The sequence below is a fragment of the Pleurodeles waltl genome, chromosome 1_2 (genome assembly GCF_031143425.1).
Source record: "Pleurodeles waltl isolate 20211129_DDA chromosome 1_2, aPleWal1.hap1.20221129, whole genome shotgun sequence".
NCBI lineage: Eukaryota > Metazoa > Chordata > Amphibia > Caudata > Salamandridae > Pleurodeles > Pleurodeles waltl.
This window is the reverse complement of record NC_090437.1, coordinates 1,086,321,883-1,086,334,918: the sequence shown is the minus strand read 5'-3', so window position 1 is coordinate 1,086,334,918 and position 13,036 is coordinate 1,086,321,883.

Below are 13,036 nucleotides of genomic sequence, written 5' to 3'. Positions count from 1 at the left end.
TTGCAATGTGTTTGGAGTCCTTAATATTATCAGATTTGACAGTAACAAATCAATTTTGTTGTTATGTTTGTTTTGAATAAATTTGACTATATCTCCCATTGTTCTATTGACAAGTCATAGTACTATATCCAATTTGCATCGTAACATAACCCAACTATTTTTTTACACATGAATAAGTCTTTTCTAATCTGGATGTTCATGAGACAGATTTCTCCATGTTTAATAATTTAGTAAGATAAGGATTTTGTTATAGGAATATTTGCTCCATGAGTTTCAAATGAATTTTTGCAATTTTTTTTTATAATTTCTTCCTTTTCCATTGATAAAATGTATACATTTGAATCATTGCATTCTTTTAGGGCTGGCATTAAACAACAGATAGCCTTTGTAAAAGAAGGGAATGTGTAACTTCTCCTGTAGGTTTCATATGTGGGAATAACAGGGATATGCTTCTTGTCAGATGTTTTTTGCCATTATGTTTAACAATTTCTAGCCTAATATCATTCAAAATGTTCCCATATTTTTCATCATTTGCTCATTTCACATTTTGTGTAAATTCATTGTACGAAAAATTTAACCAAATATTAACATTACCCATACTACCTAAGGACTTTCTCATTTCTTTAGCTGTCACATTTTTACAAATTGCGGCCTCTTTTAACTGGAGCAAGTTGAAGTAGATCACCCAAAAAAATCACATGTTTACTGCCAGAAAGATAATCATGTGCAATCTTCAGTATTTCTGCCACACGTCAGTGAACAAAAGCCATCATCAACTTGGATGCCATAATAACCTTGTCTACATTCAAAATTTGTAGCTTTTTCAGAACTCTACTAAGTATTCCAGTTTATTATTGTACTACAATGGTATTATTAGTAGTCAGTGTAATGTTATTCCTTTAATATTATTGGCTGCTAAGCCAATTGGAACAGTGACTACACAAAATAAGATTGAATTGGTATGTTTTTGAAGGTAAGCTATTATAACTTTTATAAGGAAAAGTTTCCCAGTACCAGCTTGGCCAGATATATATTTTAATATAGGCTGATAGTCAGAATATATACATAAACTCCTCAAATAATGCACATTGAGCACAATTTCATCTAAAATGTCTTGGCTCAACATATCAACATAAATCTTGAGCTCTGATGTATCTAGGCTACCTGTGTCTAGGTAACTAGGAGACCACTAGTGTTCCGGAATGTGGTGGTGGAGGTGACGGAGTAAATACTGGTGGCTATAGGATGCCACACACTTACTCGCCAATAAACTTATCATCTACTAATCAGTAGTGTGTCTCATCCCTAAAAATTTAAGATGGCACCTAACATGAACTACTACAGAGTTTCCAGGTGTCCACACGAGGTGAAATCTGTGGAAAGCAGGCAAAGTTGTGTGGGCACTACAGCAGTCTTGTAAGGAGATCAGAACCTCAGGAAGCCTCCAGCACCAACCTCGAGTGCAAAGAGGTGGGTATCCAGACATTTTGGGGAAATAGGAGCAGTGAGAGTGTGCAAGCATTCAGACTTGCAGGGCTGACGCGTGATCAGACTTGCTCAAACTCAAACTCTCACACAGAGGCCCGGTGATGAGGTGGTGAGGAAGCGCCTGCGGAAGATTTGCAGTTCATGTTGATACATGCATGACCGTGCTGTGACATAGACACATTGATGTTAGGCATCATTTTAGTTAAACCTATGTACATTGGTACATCAACAACCATCTTAGCAAAGTTAGTGGCAGTTCTTGGTTGCGCTTGTCGGTGGTGCATACATCAAATTAACATTACTTTATCTTGGTAAGTAAAGGCACCCTAGCAACTGCACAGGACGTATCGTAGGCATTCAAGTAAGTGTACTATATGAGTTGTGGGCATCTGCAGTGACACACACACCATTTCATTGAAGGTGCCCTGTACATGTGGTGGGTGTCTGCAGTGACAGGCACGCCATTAGGAGCAATATCATGCATGTCTGTGGTGACACACACACCATTGGGAGCAATATTGTGTGCATCTGCTGTGACACACACACCACTGGGAGCAATATTGGAAGGAACTACAATTGAGAGGGACAATAATTGAGATGCTTTCTCAAATACTGAAACACATAGTTTGGGAGCAATAACAAGTGAGACTCCTTGCTCAAACAGGTTATTGATGTATCGCGCAAAGTGCTAAGTAGATGCTTATACATTTTTCTCATTCACAATGACACGCTCACCCTCTCATCATTCTTGGTGCTAGACACTATAACTGTAGTAAATTCAACTGAAGCATACATCATTCCAATTGAAGGTACCTTAAAGGAAGCGTGCCCATGCATCTGCATAAACGATGGCTGATGTGGACACGGATGTATTTAAAGAGATACTAGAAGACTTAGATAGTCACTACCTACCAACGGTATGCGCTGCCATAGATAGATATAATTTTTTCCAACAGAAACAGTGAAAAACTAAAACAATAGAACATTATGTTGCCGCACTCAAAAATTTGCAATATTGTGGCTATTTGGATCCTTGCATGATGGACTGATAAGGGACTAAATTGTTATACATTCAGGCAACACTGATATCCAGGAAAAATTGTGGGTGCGCGGTGATGCACCACTTATCAAGATTATGGCTATTGTAAAAAAAGCTGAAATGTCGAAAAGATATGCTAAAGCTGCTTTGAAGAATAGGGTAGAGACGTAATCTGTGTTTAAAGTTACCAGTGCCAGACAGAATGATAGGAAGAATGGGAAGCAAAGCAAGAAAAGTCCTCTGTGGAAGCAGAATGATAAAGTGAAGTTTGGCTGGAATGACAAATGGCCAATGCGTTTCAGTTGTGGGAATAAAGTGTATCTAGCCAGAGATAGACATTTTCCTGCCATAAGGTCAAAGTATTTGCATTGTGGGATCACTGGCCATTTTTCTAAGGTTTGTAGGAAAAAGAGTAACAAAGAAGGCAAGGATTTCATAAAATGAGTAATGAGGAGGAGCAAAATATAGAGAATGAATTGTTGTGTGTTGAGGGCACCCTAAGCATTGAGGATACGGTTCTGGATGTTAATGAAGGTGCTAAAAAGAAACCCTCTTGCAAAAAGATCATTGGTGGGTGGACATACAGGTAGCGGAAGATTCTGGATCACTGTGTACTGTTGTGCAGTGTTCCGTGTGAGAGGATACATTTGCAAATGTTTTGGCTAACCCACTGAATCTCAGTGTTGTGCACCTGGTTACTTTCACGGCTGCGAAGATCCCCATTGGTTGGTTATAGATCTGTCACATTTTAATTTAGGGGAAGGGGATTCCAAGGGAAGCTATATGTAGCATAAGGGGGCCCCTCTGTACTTGAGTATATAGATCAGGGAACTTTAGACATCACCTTAGAACCCAACAGTAGCGACCAGGTTTTGTTGCTGGGAGAACCAGTAATTTTTATGGAGGAAGAACTGATGAAACAGTTTCCCAGTGTGTTATCAGGCATTGCAGGGAAATTGAGTGGAGTTGTTCACAAAATAATACTAAACGTGGGTGCTACACCTGTATCCCATAACATCAGAAACATACCTGTGGCGTGAAAGGAAATGTGATGGAAGAATTGAACAACTTGGAATAGAATCATAGAACCTGTGGAGAGCATGGAATTGTTGCCCCCCTTAGTGGTAGCTCATAAGCCTAATTGTCATATAAGTCTATGTATCAATCTTAGAGATCTGAACAAAATATTGTAGTAGACGAATTTCCACTTCCGAGGATTGACAATCTCCTGTCTCAACCCAAGGGAGTCAAGTGGTTTTCCACAATTGATTTACCTTCTTCCTATCGCTAGATTTCACTACATCCATCCAACAAGAGTTTAACATTATTAATCACTCCCTTCGGGTGTTATAGGTTCATATGCATGCCCTTTGGTCTGGCATCAGCAGTGGTGGTTTTCCAATGCCCAATGCATAAATTATTCAGAGATATTGAAGGGGTGACGTATTTCCAGAACAATATACTGGCGATAGGCAGAGGCATACAGGAACATGATTTCAAGTTAAAACTCGTTTTGGACTTACTGCAGAACTGAAAAAGTGCAAGTTTGCCTTGAGGTCAGTAACGCACATGGGGCCTGAGGTAGGCCAAGAAGGTATTTCTCTGAAGAAAGACACTGAGACTCTTAGTAATGCCCCTACATTGACTTCTAAAGATGAAGTTAGGTTGTTCCTTGGTCTGGCAGAATTCTATTCTACATTTCTGAAGATTTCTGCTATAAGAATGTATGGATTGAGGCAGTTATGGAAAGTGAGGCAAGAATTAAAATGGAGTGAAGAGCTACAGAGAGTTTGAAATGATCAAGTGTGACATTTGTATGGTAGTTCCGCTGCAGGGTTTTGAAGTAGGCGCTTGTAGTGTAGTAATAACAAATGCCAGTGGCATAGGTCTTCCTGCTGTGTTTCTGCAGAATGGACAGTACAGTAGCACATGCTTCTCATTCTTTGTCCCCTGCAGAGGAAAAGTTCTCAGTAATTGAGAAAGAGATGCTAGCAGCGGTTTGGGCCATGGAAAAAGGCACAATTGGTTTTTCGACTATCAGTTGGGTATAGGACATGTCCAGAGAATCCATGGGAGGATTTAAGCAGAGACATTCTAGGACCCATCTTGGATGTATGGGGGGTATCTAAACATGTGATCGTTCTCATTGACCATTATTGAAAGTGTCCAGAGTTTGACGTATGTGATTCAGTGGATGCTATTGCTGTAGATTTTTCCTAGAAAATACATTTGTAAGGGAAGGCATCCTTACATCCATATTAAGTGACAAGGGGCCGCAATTTGTAGCTGAGAAATATGTTAAATTCGTATCTAGGAATGGTATCAAAGGGGAGCATACTCCGGTTCATCATCTAGCAGGAAATGTACCATAGAAAGCTTTAATAGAGTGAAATTGGGAAGTGTACATGCTGCTATCAGTGTGAGTAAAGATTGGGAGAAGAAGTTAGGGAGCACAGTTTGGGATTACAGAATTACACCAATGTTGACTGGATACAGTCCCTTCAGGATTCTGAGAGGGAGAGAACACTTTACTAAGGACAATGCAAACTGAATGAACATGACATTATGTAGTAAACAGTCTCCCTCAGTGGTTAAGAGTGATTTTCTAAGAGTGCAAGGAATGTATAAAGAATATTACAACAAGAAACATGGAGTGAAGGATGTCTACTTAGTGCCGGGTGATTGGCTGAGAGTAAAGCTGGGTTACACATCTAAGAAGGGTTGCAGCAAATTTTCAGAACTGCTTCATGTGAAGAAGGTTTATTGAAGGTCAGCATTGTTAAGTGATAAAACGATTTGGCATTCTAACAGAATGTCAACATTTAGCAGAGTTTTGATTTGGAAACACAACAAAGAAATCCACTGAAGAACACAGCAATCAAATGAATGGTTTGGGTTGATGATGTTCAGGATAAGGATGATAGAAAGCATGAGTTAGGTACTACTGTGAAAGAGCCTGATTCAAGTTCTGTTGAATCAGGTAGCAATGGTGTGTCTACTCACATTAGAAGACCAATAGTGTTACCTAAAATAATTGAATGTTTTTGTAATTGGGGTAAAGCCACCTTTCTATGTATTGATATTCAAACTGTACTGCTATTGCCAGTCACATTTTAGATGTGATAGTAACACATTCTGTTGTATCAACTATATTATTGCCCTGTAATTCTTTGTAAGCATTATTTTAGTTTTTCAGTTGTCTTTTGTTTGATTTGTTCTGTTCAAAGTTTTTATATAATTAAGAAGGGGAGATGTAGTATCTAGTTTACCCGTGTCTATGTAACCAGGAGACCACTGGTGTTCTGGAAAGTAGTGGTGGAGATGACAGTTGGAGATAGGATGCCACATGCTTGCTCTCCAATAAACTACTACTAAGCAGTAGTGCGTTTCACCCGTACACTCTGGTATTGTAATATCAAGTTTGTAGTCACCCTTATAAGATATATATGTTCCAATCATTTTCCCTCTTTTCAAAATGGTTTAAAACGCTGTAACAGTGCTAAAAAATAAAATTCTTTGTTTGCAGGATTATCCTTTGTAGGTTTGGGGTGATTAGTGTAGGTTTGGAATGACATATTAAACAACCGTCTGTTCCTTGAACATTAAATGTTCCACTATGAACATCCTCACCATTATTTCTGGAGGTATAAAATTGAGTTACTTGATATATTGACAAGTTTTCCAATAAAGGGCTTCTGTTAGATTAGTATGTGTATATTAAATTTGTTTTCACAATGTCCTTGTTTTCAGGTTCAAAGTGAGCAAGGTTTTAAATTTCTGGCAACTTTTTGAAACTCTTCTTCACAAGGATACTAATCCTAAACTAAGCAATGTAATGGTGCGAGATTTAGCATCTAAATTGGAAGAGATTAAATGGTTATACACCTCATAACTGCTAACCCCTTTGTTAGATACCATTTGAAGACTAAATCGATACAGCCTTTTTGTTAAAGATTGCTCAGCAGAAATATCTTCCCATACTTCCTAAATATCAGTTTTCTCAGCTTTAGTAATGTAGGAAGTTGCATACTAGGCAACAGCATTTGAATTATCATCAGCAAATTGGGTATCAATATTAGCATTCCACATGTGCAGTATTTTAGGGTTTTAGTCACGATCCACTGTGATGCGCGTCCTCGTTACAAATTGCATGTGTTTTTTGGGGGTTTCCTTTAACAACATGCCTAACAGAATACTTACAATTATTAATTCTTCATTTTTTTACATTTGGCCTCGGGAATCCAAACCTCCATTTAGTACACTGTTTTGATCTATGGCAAAATTTTCTTAAACAGTGTTTTCCACATTTGTGACTTTGAAGTTCAATAACTTGTTAAGACAATTGTTTATTTAGGATGTCATAAGTAACATATTGTTCAATAATTTGAACAGCCGATTCATCAGAGTCCTCTCAATAGTTTGGTGCATTTTATATCCATAATGGCATATGAACATGAGGTGCACTTCTTGCTTGGTACTCTTTTTCATAAAATAAATCAACTTCTTCTACCAGGAATTTTCTTATTGTTTTAGGAACGTCAACATTGTTTTGAATTTGTGATTAAAAAATAAATCTGCAAATATTTGCTGGATCTTAAGAACATAATTCCCCTGGTGTTTTCACAGCAACATCTGTTAAATTATTGTTAGCCTCAAGTAGGAAAGCATAAAAATCATCCCATGGTGTCCCCCAGAACTTAAAGTGAAAAAGAAAATCAATGGTGCCAGATTCCTCAACATACATTTTAGTTATTTGTGTCTTCTGAACCAATATTAATTTTACCTAGTTGACATGCCATGATATTCATTAAGTTATATTCCAGGTTTTCATAATTGGTTTCCACTTTAGTTAGGAAGTCTTCAGCTGTAATGTTGTTAAATATATAGGAGGTAAATGATAGTACACTTCCATATAGTTAGGTGAAAATATAGGGTATGGTTTGCCTAAAACATGGTTCTTCAGAATACAGTCTTGCATAATGCTAATCCAATGCAGAAATGTGAAGAGGACAATCATTATATAATTCTCCTTTTTCTGTTGGAGATGATACTGGATAACATCAAGCCTCTAAAGCTTTTTCCCAAATATTAACAGCCTCTCTCATTTAATAGAGTTCTAAGGCATTACCCATTAAATCTTTTGAATGCAGTGGGTGTATAATATAGTTCTTTTATATTTATTCTGAGTATTATTTAGTAGCTTTCTGAAACTGGCCTACATTACATTTGTCTGGTAGGTCATTCGTGTATATATAAAGTCATTCAGTTGAACATTCTGGCTGTGTATGTTATTTTCTAACAAATATGAAATAGCATCCTATATTTTTGAAATGTTATGCATTCTTGCCAAAGATTTTCATCTTTTGTTGGAACTTCAATAAATAATACAAATAAAGGTTTTTCTAATTTACGATGTACTCCTGCAGTGTCAATATTATTTTTTTTGTTTTTTAAAAAAATCTAATGGTTGAAAATCAACCTTTCCTTTTAGCACAGTGGCTAATTCTTGTGCTTGAAATTTTCCAGATTTAGGTTGCATTCTACTAACAGTCTGAAAAGGATGTAAAGTTTGAATTAAGATACTTTCAGATAAATTCAAGTTTTGTAATTTTGCAGGGATAGGGTACATTTCCAAATTATTCCAGATTGTACTTGAAGGCATAGAGTTATGTTCACGTTTCTCAAGGCAATAATAACATACAATTTGATCACAACCAACATCACATCTGTTTTCCACAATACGATATTTAGCAAGTTTGCTCCAAGCTATTCTGCCTTCTTTTTCAGTTTTTTCCACTAAATCAATATATTTAATTAGGTTTCCAGTGTGCCTATACAGCAAATTAACACTTTGGGCCCAATCACGAGTGTGGCGGTCCTAGGACCACTGTATTTGCGGTGGTGGTCCGAACTCAGCATCCTTGATGGTCCGACCACCAGATTTTGATGCTGGGTGTCGGATCACCACAAGACCGTCGCAATCACCAGGATCAGAGACCCCGCAGTTGCGGCAGTGCAGAAAGCCATCTTCAAGGATGGTGGTGCCGATGTCGGCACAGCAGTGCTGATCACGACCTGCCTTTCCACTGGCCTTTTTATAGTGGGGACACCCCCATGAAAAGACCGGCAGAAAGGCAGAGACAGGGCCACAGGGGGCAATGGCAACAGTGCACATTCCCACTGTGCTGGTGGAACAGACAGTGCAGAAGCAGTGGCCTCGGCTCTCCCTTAGAGTCAAAGCCAATGTCGCCACACTGTCTTTGCCATCTGACCCCACAGAAACATCCTAATACGGCGGTCGGGATGCTGCCGCCTTGGTGGCGTCCTCCCGACCGTCGTATTGGCAGTCCGACGGTTGGTCCACCAATATCGTGATCGGGGCCTTTATTTGGAATTCTAGTAATTGTTTCATGGAATTGCAAAATATCTAAATTGTACAGTTTCAAGTCCAATATTGTATTATCCATTGTAGTTTCTGGGTATAAGTTATTTGTGGAGACATCATCTTCAGACTCGCCCCTAAAGGATTTTGAATCTATATACTTTGGAATTAATAGGACCTTTTGGGATTAGATTGAAATAAGCATCATAATTACCTCCAACTATATTTCAGGCCCTTTAACAGAGTATAAAGTTCTTACAAATTTTCAGATAGTGGAATGATGAATTGAAAGTATTTTAATGTAAAAAAAAGTCGAATTAAACATATAATTTTTAAGGCAGCCTAAACTATAGTCTTACAGTTGTGTAATATTGGGGAATGGACAGTCATTTTTACCTTGCAAATGTTTTAGTATTAATAAACGTATGAAGTATTTCCATAGATTTTGTCTTAATGTTGCATATTGAGGTGCAATGCCATTGGTAAACAGGTTTACTTCTTTTTTCCTCCAAATTCTGATGTGAGTGTTCTGTTACCCTGGGCAATTTCTGTCTGTAACACCACACCAGACCCATGCATGACTTTATAGCAACATCCTTCATTGTTTACAGGTAGGAGCCAATTAGTATATGTAGAGTAACTTTCTTTGTGAAAGTATGGTTCAGTACTGGACGTGTGTCCACCAGCTTCCAAATATATTAGAGAAATTTAAGCAATTACATGTTTTTAGCTAACTTACATAATTTAAAAGTAAAAGTTAAACATGTGAGTTCTTTCATGCTGTCATGACTCCATCTGGTGCCCTATGTGTGGTGCGCTTTACCCGCTGGGCCCATGTTACCTTTCCCTTGTGGTGCCTCCCTAACCTGAATAATCCCAGACATGTTTGCTTCCCTATTGACGCCTCTCAGGCCTATGCTCTTCCTATGGTTCCCTCTCCCACTGAAGTCTGAACCATTGACCCTCCTGTTGTGCTGCTATGCAATTTTCATCCATTTTGCACCTGTAGATATCATGTGCCCTTTTAGAATAACCAAGTTTCCTCTGAAGAACACTGGGTTGTGGCATCATGCACTTGGGTCCCGTTGTAATGGTCATATGTCAATTACTGTTTGCACCTGCTACTGGGTAGGCCCGTTTCCCCTGTGATGCAATATGTATATTTCCCCCTCCTCAGGTTCATGGGAATATTCCACACCACCATGTGGGCCACGTGCCCTATTAGAACACTCCTGGCTTCCTGTATAAATAACCTCCTTGAATCTGCATCAGAGCTCGGCCTCAAACCTATTTTCAACGTGCATCAGGATTGTTCCTGCACTCATCTTCCTGTGTCTCAGTCCAGCGCAAGTTTCTTCTCTGTGATCATCTCCTGATTCATCCAGAGTTTCCACGCTCTAGTCTTCCAAGTCGTGCTGATGACTCCATGATTCTGGGGTCTGCAACACTTCTAGTGTTTTCCTCCATTCTTAAAGAGTAACATTACCTTTCAGTATGTAACTTAAATATAAGTTGAAAAGAAATTAAAGCAGGAAATTACCTCAGACTCACCTAGACTAGAACCCTTAACCTTTAGTGTGCATGTCTGAGACCCTGAACCACCAGGCCTGAGGTGACTCCTTAATGTGCAGTGTTCAGACTTAGCTATGACATTCAACCCACAGATTTTGAGGAGAAAATTACTTTAATGTTCTATCACTAGGAATGTTTAACAGTGAAAACATTAGAAAATAAACAGACACACTGCCAAGCAATACTAGGATTTAAACTTTCGGCCTAGTGAGTGATAGGAACAAGTCCTTGACCATTAGGCCAGAAGTGACTCTGTTCTGCTCTGCATCCAAACGTAACTATAACATTCGTACCAAACATCCTGCTAGTCTGACTCTGTGAAGTCACTTTATGGAGAGACCATTGCAATAACAATCTCTCGCTCTTCCATCCCATTATGGGATGGATGATAGAGAGAGAGAGTGATAAGGCAGCGGGGGGAACCTCAAGGCCCTCCAGTGGTCCTAGCTGGCTCCCCGCATCCTGCGGGAGTCGGCATTGCTCCCACAAGCAGGGAACTGCTTTAAATAGCAGCTCCCTGCTTGTGGGAGCAATGGTTTAATCTATTTCAGAGGAAACTCAAATGTCCCAAGGGTGGGCACTCAAAGACATATCAGGAGCCGGCCCTAGGAAGTGGCATTCTCCAGGGCCATCAGTAGCTCCTTGGGGGGGGGCGTGCGGTTCCTCTCCAATGATTCAATTAGCCCAGGGCAGGTGGAGGTCCCCAGGGCTGCGGGGGGCAGGGCGGCCACCCACATTTAATTTGTTATTAGCCCCTGGGAGGTGGTGTTCCACGGGGTATCCAAAAGCCCTAGGAAAGGGACCCCGTGTGCCCTCCACCTTTATTTTTAAAATGCCCCTGGGACCTGGCCCACCCGGGGGCTTCATAAAAGCAAGCACGGGAGATGGTGCTTTTTTAAACAAAATTTTGCAGCAAATTTGCGACATTGTTGTGAATTCTCGACATACATTTTACAAAAAAGTGTTTTTTGCCTTGGCAGGGCCCTTCTGGGCCCCGAGCACCAAAGTTAAGTACCTACCTTGCCCCTTTTCTTTTTTCTCACTTTTGTTCTGGGACTCTGCTGGAGCTGAGTCTCAAGATGGCTGCCAACACATCCTGGTTGAAGTGTTGGCAGCCAATCAGAGCTCTGCATTTCCCTGCACAAACGTGTTATTATTCACAAATTCATCACAACCTCAGATATACAAATGTATTTTCCCTGTAATATCTCAAAAACTACTGAACGGATTTACACTAAATAACTGAAAGTGTAATCTGCGTACCGAAAGCTACCTTTCTGCCAAATTTGGTGTAATTCCATCTACCAGTTTGGGCTGTGGGCATGTTCAAAACTCCTATGGGACCTAACATGGCAAACACACGCTTTTTGCCCCCCCCCCTTTTTTGTCGCCACCCACTCGATGGATCACTCGTAAACTTCCCATGCACAACAAGGACAATTGGCACACTTTTTTTGGAAACTTTCATGAAGATTCCTCAAACAGTGGCAAAGATATAGGCAAGTCAAAAAGTGCTTTCTTCTATGGAAACATGATCTAGCTATAACTACTTAGTGGCAGTCGCCACTAGGTAGTTATAGTTAGGACCTAGTTTCTATATAAAAAGTGTTTTATACTTGCCGATATCTGTGGCACCGCTTGACAAATCTTCACGGAACTTTCCCCAAAAATTTGCCAGTCCCCTCAGCAGCTCCCTTGAAGGTTTTTGGGTGATCCGTCTAGGGAGGGCCGAGAAAAAGGGGGGTCCCAAAGCATGTTTTTCCCATTTATTTTCCATAGAGATTTTGAACGGCGCTAGCTCAAAAACTACCAAATTGCACCAAATTTGGCAGGAAGGAAGGGCCTGATTCAGAAATAGTGCTTTTTTGTTTTGGTGTTTTGGTGTAATACTGTTCATTAGATTTGAGAAATTAAGGGGAAAAAACTAATTTGTATATCTAGGGATGCGGATCCATCATGGATCCAGCGCAGAGTGCCGCCAATCCACGAGCCACACAGGGGAGTTTGATTGGCTAGGTGCAAGCTCTTCAGAAAGTTGTGGTCGAAATTCTTTCTTGACCGGCAACCGTCCTGGTGGATAGAGTTTGTTTGTGAAATGAGTATAAGGGTTCATGGTAGAGGTACTCTGACCTCATGGGGATAATGTAGGGGTTTGTAAGGCATATATTATTAGTTTCAAAAGGTAAATTTATTTTTTGGGGACATCATAAATCCGCGACTCCGTGGCCCCCGTGTGACATTGCGACAGAGTCACAAACCTTGCAATGAAAGAAAAAATATATATATTTCATCAGATGATGCTGCACCCACTGTCACAGTTAGTCACAGAGACCCTGAAAGACTTATTCACCCACCCACAGACCCATTCAAAACCTCATGCACCCACTCTCAGATCCACTCAGAAGCTCAGGCACCCACTCACTGATCCATACAGACATTTATACATCCACCGACAGACCCACTCAGGCAGTGACGCACCCACTGAGAGACACATTGAGGCACTTACAGTATGCACCCACTCACACACCTATTCAAAGAGTATTCTAACCACTCAT